We start from the raw sequence: 9,667 nt of genomic DNA, 5'->3' as shown, positions 1-9,667 counted from the left end.
TTGGTCTCCTAGCAACCCACTCAACCCAGGGCCACTTCAATCAGGCCTCTTCCACACTGCCTATAAAATACAGATTATCTGATTTCAACTGGATTATATGGCAGTGTAGACTCAAGATGAGCACCAACCCCCAGAGTCAGACACAACTGAACTTAATGTCAGGGGAAAACCTTTACCCTTTACCTTAACTACTACCAATTCCTCAATACTTTATTTCCCATACCACCATACTTCGCCACAGCAACACGTGGCCGGGCACAGCTAGTCAATAAATAAAATTACAAACTTCCAAGCATGCCAGTGTGCAATTGCTTCAAGTGAGCATTAAAAGGCCAAATCATTCCCATTCAGATAAATGGGATTTTGTGGCAATGTCCTCCTGACCTTTTTATCGTGAAAATCTAACACTAATGTTGAAGGATCATATAGTCATGTCAGCTGTCGTTGCGAGTCCCGTAATGCGATTGGAAGTAAGCCTGGCCATTCTAAGACGATCTGTACCATTTTAACATGCTGTTACAAATGGAAGAGGAAGTTTCCCTACCTCTCGTGCTTTTTTTTAAAAAAACAACCCTTTTTTATACTAGCTTGACAGTTTTTCAAACATATTCACTGTTAGCCTTAACAACCTGTCAACAACTGCCATTATGTGAAAATTGCAAGAGCTGGTTCGAGCACCGTGAAAAGTGACACACATGCCACAAGGATAAAGTTCCTTGGAAAAATGGAAGGTGAAAACTTTTGAAAGGTGATGTAGCTCTTCCAAGTTGAAATGAACAGTCAGGTATCTAGCGAAAAAAAGAATTATACATCCTATCTGATATCTGTTTTTCCCTTACTCCCTGCTCCCTCAGATTTGGGTGTGTGGGAAAGGACAGAACATAGATTTGGGCAGCTTGTGCTTGACTATGATTTTGTTGCATTTTGATTTGTCACCTTGATTGAGTTAAGAGCTTATTTATACCACACAAACTAATACTAATGATTTGTATGTGTGATTGGGAAACTCCAATATGCCGATGACAATGTAGTCTGTGCGCACTCAGAAGTAGACCTACCAGCTACTCTAAACACCTTCGCAGAAGCATACGAGAAGCTCGGCCTCTCATTGAACATCGAGAAAACCAAAGTGTTTTTCCAACAGGCACCAGCTAATCCCTCTGCAATGCCAGGAATACAGCTTAATGGTGTCACATTAGAAAATGTTGACCATTTCCGCTACCTTGGCAGCCACCTCTCCACAAAAGTCAACATCGACACTGAAATACAGCCACTGGAGAGGTGGCTGCCAAGGTAGCGGAAATGGTCAACATTTTCTAATGTGACACCATTAAGCTGTATTCCTGGCATTGCAGAGGGATTAGCTGGTGCCTATTGGAAGAACACTTTGGTTTTCTCGATGTTCAATGAGAGGCCGAGCTTCTCGTATGCTTCTGCTCTGCGAGTGCAGCATTTTTCAGAATGAAGCAGAGAGTGTTTGATGATCGGAACATCTGTAGAGATACCAAGGTGATTGTTTACAAAGCCATTGTCCTCGCAACCCTGCTCTACACCAGATGAGAATAATGATTTGATCAGAGTTGGACAGTCTTATCTTTAATTTGAGCTTTATGTAACTATTCAAAAACATTTAACCTACTGATGCCTCAGCTAATGTAATTTTATTGGTATCTATTTTTATTTCTGAAATTTTCCGCCCTTGGCTTATACTGGAGACAATGTTTTCCCAGTTTTTTTGTGGTAAAATTAGGTGCCTCGGCTTATATTCGGGTCGGCTTATACTCGAGTATATACGGGTAGTTTGTGGCAGCCACAAAAATGGAGTTTCTGGAGTATTACAACTATTTTCAAAGTAAGCACCACACAAATAAACAAGAAATAACACTTTCAAACCAGAAACAGAATATTTTTCGGATTTTGTTACATAGTGTTATCCATAGAGCCTGCTTTCGTGCCTTAGAGCCAGAGGCGGTTCAACCACCAGGCCAACTAGGCAGTTGCCTGTGGCACCATCTTGTTTGGGGGCGCCATCGAGGCAACTCCTGTCTCCTGCGGCCTGCCTCCGCAAGGTATTGAAATGCTTTTTCTGTTGATTTGTTGTAAAACATGATGTTTTAGTGCTTAATTTTTAAAATCTTAATGTAATTTGATGTTTAATAGGCTTTTCCTTAATCCCTCCTTATTATCAAACATTTTCGCTTATCCAACGCTTTTATTTTTCAGTGATTGGTTTGGGGGGGAGGGGCGTCAAAATTCTGTTCGCCTACACTTGAAAAATACCTAGGGCCGGCTCTGCTTATAGCAGGACTTTCCAAATCTCTCCATGGAGCTCAGATGACTGCCTTGACTAGTTACACATTGACACTGAAGTGTACTTGATCTGGAGTTGGTAGCTGCGACAAACATGGTTCATGGAAATGGATCTGGCACCAAGGCAACTGTGCCTGTGTGTGTGTATGAAAGTGCATGAACAATGACTCTACTTTGCTCTATTCAAAATAGATCTATCATTGCTCTTCCTGCTGGCTGTTTTGAAGAGCCTTGACTTTGAAACTGAAGAGACATTTGTTTCCCAGGCTACATTCACTGAAAGATGAGGCTGATAGTCACAAAGGGGATCAATCAGATTAGCCATTGATGAGCTCTGTGCCTTTAATGTCCATCTTGCAAAATAATGTTTCTGCTTTTTAATGCTGTACCTTTATGGGAAATCATACAGGATATTAGTTTTGATTGTCTCGTGCCACAGGCAACACAACTGATATATATTTTCTGCTCTTGCTTCTTTTGCCTTCTAACAGTGCATTCATGTTCACCTTTCACAATGTATTATAGGATGTCTCTCAATACCTGTGTTGACCACTTTTCCCCTTTCTTTCAGTATTGTAGTCTAATACCTTGTCTTTTGTCTAGAACCAGAATGCGTGAAGTCAGGAGTTATTCCACAGGCTGATAATTTCTATACAGAAAAGACAGACAGACAGGCAGATAAAAAGTATGAGAGCTAGCCTCTCTCTCCCTCTTTTAGTATCTATAAGATTAATATTCTAATAAATGTAATACATTTCTTGTAACTCAACTTGCTCAGCACAGACAAATGGGCATTGTTATCTGTTCTACAGATGGGCAGTCAAAGAACCCCAAATAATTACCGTATATACTCGAATATAAGCCAACCCGAATATAAGCTGAGGTCAGCATTTGAAGAACATATGAAGACGACATACAATCCTTAAGAGAAAAAAATCAAATCGAAAATTTTATAAACAGACTAGCTGTGCCCGGCCACGTGTTGCTGTGGCGAAGTATGGTGGTATGGGAAATAAAGTATGGAGGAATTGGTGGTAGTTAAGGTAAAGGGTAAAGGTTTTCCCCAGTAGAGTAAAATCTCACTTATCCAACATTCGCTTATCCAGTGTTCTGGATTATCCAACGCAATCTGCCTTTTAGTAGTCAATGTTTTTGTAGTCAGTGTTTTAAATTCATTGTGATATTTTGGTGCTAAATTTGTAAATACATTAATTACTACATAGCATTACTGCGCATGAAACTGCTTTTTCTGTCAAATTTGTTGTATAACATGATGTTTTGGTGCTTAATTTGTATAATCATTACCTAATTTGATGTTTAATCGGCTTTTCCTGAATCCCTTCTTATTATCCAACATATTCACTTATCCAACGTTCTGTAAGTGAGACTCTACTGTATATTGATAATCTTATATTATCTGCTTAGAACTTGATTATTTGAGGCCCCTTCTTCACAGCTGTATAAAATGCACACTGAAGTGGATTATCTGGCAGTGTGGAGTCAAGATAATCCAGTTCAAAGCAGATAATATAAGATTATAAATGGGTAATATAGCTGTGTGGAAGGGCCTTGAGTCTACACTGCCATATAATCCAGTTAAAAGCAGATAATCTGTATCTTATAGGCAGTGTGAAAGAGGCCTAATTGTGCCTGTCCCCTGGGCTGAGTAGGTTGCTAGGAGACCAAGTGGGTGGAGCTTAGCCTTCTAACTGGCAGCAATTGGATAAAACCAATTATTCCTCTCCCTCTAATTAGGACTTTATTTTTCTTTTCTTTTTGTTGTATCAACCTAGAGCCGTGGATGATGGGTTGGGGGTTGGGGGGCCTGTAGTTTTGTTGTTTTGTTCGCTGCCCTGATGCCATCACTCTTTTATATATATAGACGGGAGAGAACTGAAAATAAACAGACTTGAAGAACAATGGACAGAAATAAGAGATGAACGGAAGCTCAATACCTTTTTTCTCTCTCTCCTTTTCTCTCTCTTTTTTCCCTCTCTTTTTCAAACTTTTCTATAACTAATGTTCCCACGCTTTCGTTGTACAAATATTTAGAAAATCTTTAATAAAAAGTATTTTTTAAAAAAAGGAAACATCCACAGTATGAAATACTATGTCCTGGAGAATACAAAAACTGCTTTCTTAAGAGAAGGAAATAAATAAAAGATGGATGATTAAAAGAAGTGGGTTTCTAATAGATACATCCACCTCAGTCATGGTGACTTCAAGAACAATTCCAAAAAACAATGAGGGCAAAATTTTGAGAAAGAGCTGGTATCTGTCCTGTTTGATAACATTATTGAAGCACTGGAGGGTAAAATCTGGGTTAAGAATAGATCCAAATAACAAAATTTACCTCTTTCTGTTTGAAATTTATCACAACGCTGAACTAGCCTTCAGTTATATAAGGAATAGCCCTGAAAAGAACTGGGAAAATGTATGACTGTGTATTAAAATGCTAATGCCATGCTTTGTTCATTGGAAAATACCATTTAGATCTTTTCAGAAGTATTAAAAAGATTCAATATATTATTCAAGAAGTCAAAAACACTTAACTTTATTGTATGCTGAAGAACAAGAGCTATTTATTTTCTTCATAGTTAAACTCTCCTTTTTTATATGAAACAATTCTTGGATTTATAGGAAAAGAAAAAGGAGGGAGAGGTCAAAAACATATTAATGTTTTGAGTTCAATCCAAAAATGTATGTCCTAAGAATTAAGTCCCATTGAGTTAAAGTGGATGATTTGAAAATAAACGTGTTCTGTAAGACACACAGGATATCTTTTACCTTATTCAAAAATGATAAAGATGTAAATTATACACAGTCTCGGGCTGGGCTGTGGCGCAGGCTGGTTAGCAGCCAGCTGCAATAAATCACTCTGACCAAGAGGTCATGAGTTCGAGGCCAGCCCGTGTCGGGGTGAGCACCCGACAATTAAAATAAAAAATAGCCCCTGCTCGTTGTTGACCTAAGCAACCTGAAAGACAGTTGCATCTATCAAGTAGGAAATTTAGGTACGACTGATAAGTGGGGAGGCTAATTTATGACACCATAAAAATCACCCAGCCGCCGTTGGAATGAGGAAGTTGCCGTCGCAGTGGATGATGATGTAGCTGCTCACCCTGTGGCTGGAATCAAACATACCCTCAGGAAGCTGGAAGCTGGAGAAGGTTTAAATTGCCTCTGTGTCTGTCTCTGTCTCTGTTCTATGTTATATGAATGTTTGTCTTATATGAATATAAATACTTAAGTCTGAACTGGATTTAAATGAAGTTATTTGATATATGAAATACATTAAAATAACAAGACTGTTAATACCAGAGAACGAAAATAGACAACAAGATTTTAAGATCCTCAAGAGGACAATGGGAAATCAAACATTTTTTTTAAATTTTTATTTAAACTTTATTTTTCTTTTTTCTCTTTTTTCTTTTCTGTTTTTGCTCTTTACTTTCCTCTCACTATTTCCACACAATTGTTTTCCTCGCTTTCACTGTAATTATAGATAAAAGCACACACACACACAAACCCATTTCAACTGAACTGAATCAGGTGCTAGATTTCGAACTGTTGTTAATATGCATACAGGACTGCAATCACCTTGTATGGAGGAGCTGTAAACAAGATGTGTGTTTCTTTTTCCTCTTTTGAAGCCCCCCTAGGATAATGGCAGTGAAACTCACAGGACCCGAGCAGTCACTGGATAAAGTCAAACAGTATTTTAAATACCAGAACACGGAATTTCTCAGGAAGAGATGACAGAAGCATATGTTAGGGGGTGCCCTGGGACTTCCATAAAACATCGATGAACACCAGGTTTGAATATATTTTGTACTGCTCATTTTATTGACAGGCTGTCATAGCCGAGCAAGAGAAAAACATAAAACCATAAACCACAACAGCAAACCGAAATAAATTGCTGCCAGGCTGCAAGGTCAATAGTCATCTCACAATGCTTAGCTAATATAGACTCAGATCCAGTATGGACAGATTTGGAATGGCTCAGGCCGAAAAGGGACCGACTCCGATGGGCAACAGAAACCAGTGCCTAGTGTCAGGAATGGACTGAACTGGGATACTCAAATTAAAGCAAATTAAATTATCTGGAAATAAGGATTCAGTTTGCCTTATATGACATCACACATTTCCTGAAGACACTGATCCAGGAGTCAAGCCTAAGCGTGGTTTCAGCAAGGAACAGGAGTTTTTTTTTTCATGTCAGGAGCAACCGGAGTTGCTTCTGGAGTGAGAGAATTGGCCGTCTGCAAGGACGTTGCCCAGGGGACGCCCGGATGTTTTGATGTTTTTACCATCCTTGTGGGAACAGGAGTGCCTTTGCACAGTTAAAGCTTATTTTCATCCAGGGTCACATCAGTCTTATGGTTGGCTTCAAAGGGATGCTGAATCCATGGATGGAAGACCAATTATATTTTTTTACATAGTGGTCAATGCTCTTTAGTTTTTTTTGTATGTGTGAATAATTTTTATTTTTTTTATAGTGAAACATGATACATTGAAAGTGGTGGAACAATATACAGTAGAGTCTCACTTATCCAACACTCGCTTATCCAACGTTCTGGATTATCCAACGCATTTTTTAGTCAATGTTTTCAATACATTGTGATATTTTGGTGCTAAATTCATAAATACAGTAATTACTACATAGCATTACTGTGTATTGAACTACTTTTTCTGTCAAATATGTTGTATAACATGATGTTTTGGTGATTAATTTGTAAAATCATAACCTAATTTGATGTTTAATAGGCTTTTCCTTAATCCTTCCTTATTATCCAACATATTCGCTTATCCAACATTCTGCCAGCCCATTTATGTTGGATAAGTGAGACTCTACTGTATTAATAGAAAAGTGGGAAAGTTTCAAGAGGAAAAATAAACATAGAAATAGAGGTAAAAAAAAGACCCAAAAAAAGAAGAAAAAAAAGAAGAAGAAAAGAGAGAAAAAAAATCGGGTTATACTTCCCATCTTGGCTTCGGAGTTGTCTCTTTCATTAATTGTATCTTTATGTATTCCATTTAATCTAATTTATATATTGGACAGGTCTGTCATAAAATCCATTCTTCTTTTTGTTAGGAATTTTATAAAGTTTGTCCAGTCTGTTTTGTTTTTCCCTTCTCTTATTTTTTGTGTTAACTTATCCATTTGCCTTGGGCTGTGGCGCAGGCTGGAGAGCAGCTGCAATCAATCACTGCAATGAATCACTCTGACCAGGAGGTCATGAGTTCGAGGCCCGCTCGGAGCCTATGTTTGTTTGTCTTTGTTCTATGTTAAAAGGCATTGAATGTTTGCCTATATGTGTAATGTGATCCGCCCTGAGTCCCCTTCGGGGTGAGAAAGAAGGGCGGAATATAAATGCTGTAATAAATATTTGTACTTTCAAATAAAGCACTTTCTAATAGCCATTAAAATAGATGTTTGATGCCAATAAAAAGCAATGTGCTTTGAGAAAAAAAATATATAGATTTCAGGAGTCAGTCCAGGGTGAGGTTCAGGGTTCAATTCTCCATTCAGCAATGGAAACTCACTGGGTGGCTTTGGGCAATTCACATAGTTTTCATCCCAGAAAAATCTGTGATAGGGCCACCTTAGGATTGCCATATGTCAGAAACTCGAAAGCACATTACAACAAGGAATAGTGGACTTTGTTTGTAGATATATGTAGTTGATGCCACATAACCCCCAGGTGTAAATGATATCAGTGTAGACACCTCCAAGGTCACGTGGCTGGCATGACTGCATGGAGCGCCGTTACCTTCCTGCTGGAGCAGTACCTATCGATCTACTTACATTTGCATGTTTTCGAACTGCTAGGTTGGCAGGAGCTGGGGCTAACAGTGGGAGCTCATTCCGCTCCCGGGATTTGAACCTGGGACCTTTCGGTCTGCAAGTTCAGCAGCTCAGTGCTTTAACACACTGCGCCACCACCACTTACCATAATTAGTCCCCTTAATCCTTCCCTCCACATGTGTACATATTATCTTAAAAAGTTCAATTATTATATTATTCATTCTTGGAGAAAACTGTGAAGATTAATCCTTGCTGGTCGCAGAGGAGAGAGATCAAGGTTGTGTGCAATTTTAAAATTGTGAGTTGTCCTTTGTAAAGCAGGCATAGATGATCACCTAGGAATAAGATCAAGGAAAAGGGTTTTTCCTCAAGCAATAATCCTCATGCAATAATTGTGTTTCCTTGGTTAATCATTATCCAATTGAGTAATCTGATTGTATTGATACCTGGCTTATGAAGAAATCTATTCTATTTCCTTTCTTTAATGAACAATCCGCACAGCTGTTCTATGCTGGACCAACCCAACACTGTTGAAAGATACAATCTTGACAAAGAATGAGAATTCTGTGTACTTTGACATCTTTGCAAGAAGATGGAAGCGGAGAGCTGTGACATTAATGCCAATAACAAAATCCAAATTTAAAATTTACTATGGACAAGCCACTAGTTTTACTTACCCTTGCCCCCACTTAAACCTTACCTTAAGGGAATAATTCATTTTAATCTTTTTATTCTGTACTAGCTGTGCCCGGCCACGCGTTGCTGTGGCGAAATATGGTGGTATGGGAAATAAAGTATTGAGGTATTGGTGGTAGTTAAGGTAAAGGGTAAAGGTTTTCCCCTGACGGAGCTTAGCCTTCTAACTGGCAGCAATTAGATAAAAACAATTATTCCTCTCTCTCTAATTAGGACTTTATTTTTCTTTTCTTTTTGTTGTATGAATGTAGAGGCATGGATGAGGGGTTGTGCTGCCAAGTTTAATGTTTCTGGGATGTGTAGTTTTGTTGTTTTGTCCTAGGCCGAAATTTCATTACCCTTTTATATATATAGACTAGCTGTACCCGGCCACGCGTTGCTGTGGCGAAGTATGGTGGTATGGGAAATAAAGTATTGAGGAATTGGTGGTAGTTAAGGTAAAGGGTAAAGGTTTTACCTTACATTAAGTCCATTATAAATGGGTTATATAACTGTGTGGAAGGGCCTTGAGTCTACACTGCCATATAATCCAGTTAAAATCAGATAATCTGTATTTTATAGGCAGTGTGGAAGAGGCCTGAGTGAGGCCTAACTCTGCCTGTCCCCTGGGCTGAGTGGGTTGCTAGGAGACCAAGTGGGCGGAGCTTGGCCTTCTAACTGGCAGCAATTGGATAAAAACAATTATTCCTCTCTCTCTAATTAGGACTTTATTTTTCTTTTCTTTTTGTTGTATGAACGTGGAGGCATGGATGAGGGGTTGTGCTGTCAAGTTTAGTGTTTCTAGGATGTGTAGTTTTGTTGTTTTGTCCTAGGCCAAAATTTCATTACCCTTTTATATATATAGATTTGCAC

The sequence above is a fragment of the Anolis carolinensis genome, unplaced genomic scaffold (assembly GCF_035594765.1).
Source record: "Anolis carolinensis isolate JA03-04 unplaced genomic scaffold, rAnoCar3.1.pri scaffold_9, whole genome shotgun sequence".
Taxonomy (NCBI): Eukaryota; Metazoa; Chordata; class Lepidosauria; order Squamata; family Dactyloidae; genus Anolis; species Anolis carolinensis.
Note: the sequence above shows the minus strand (reverse complement) of the source record.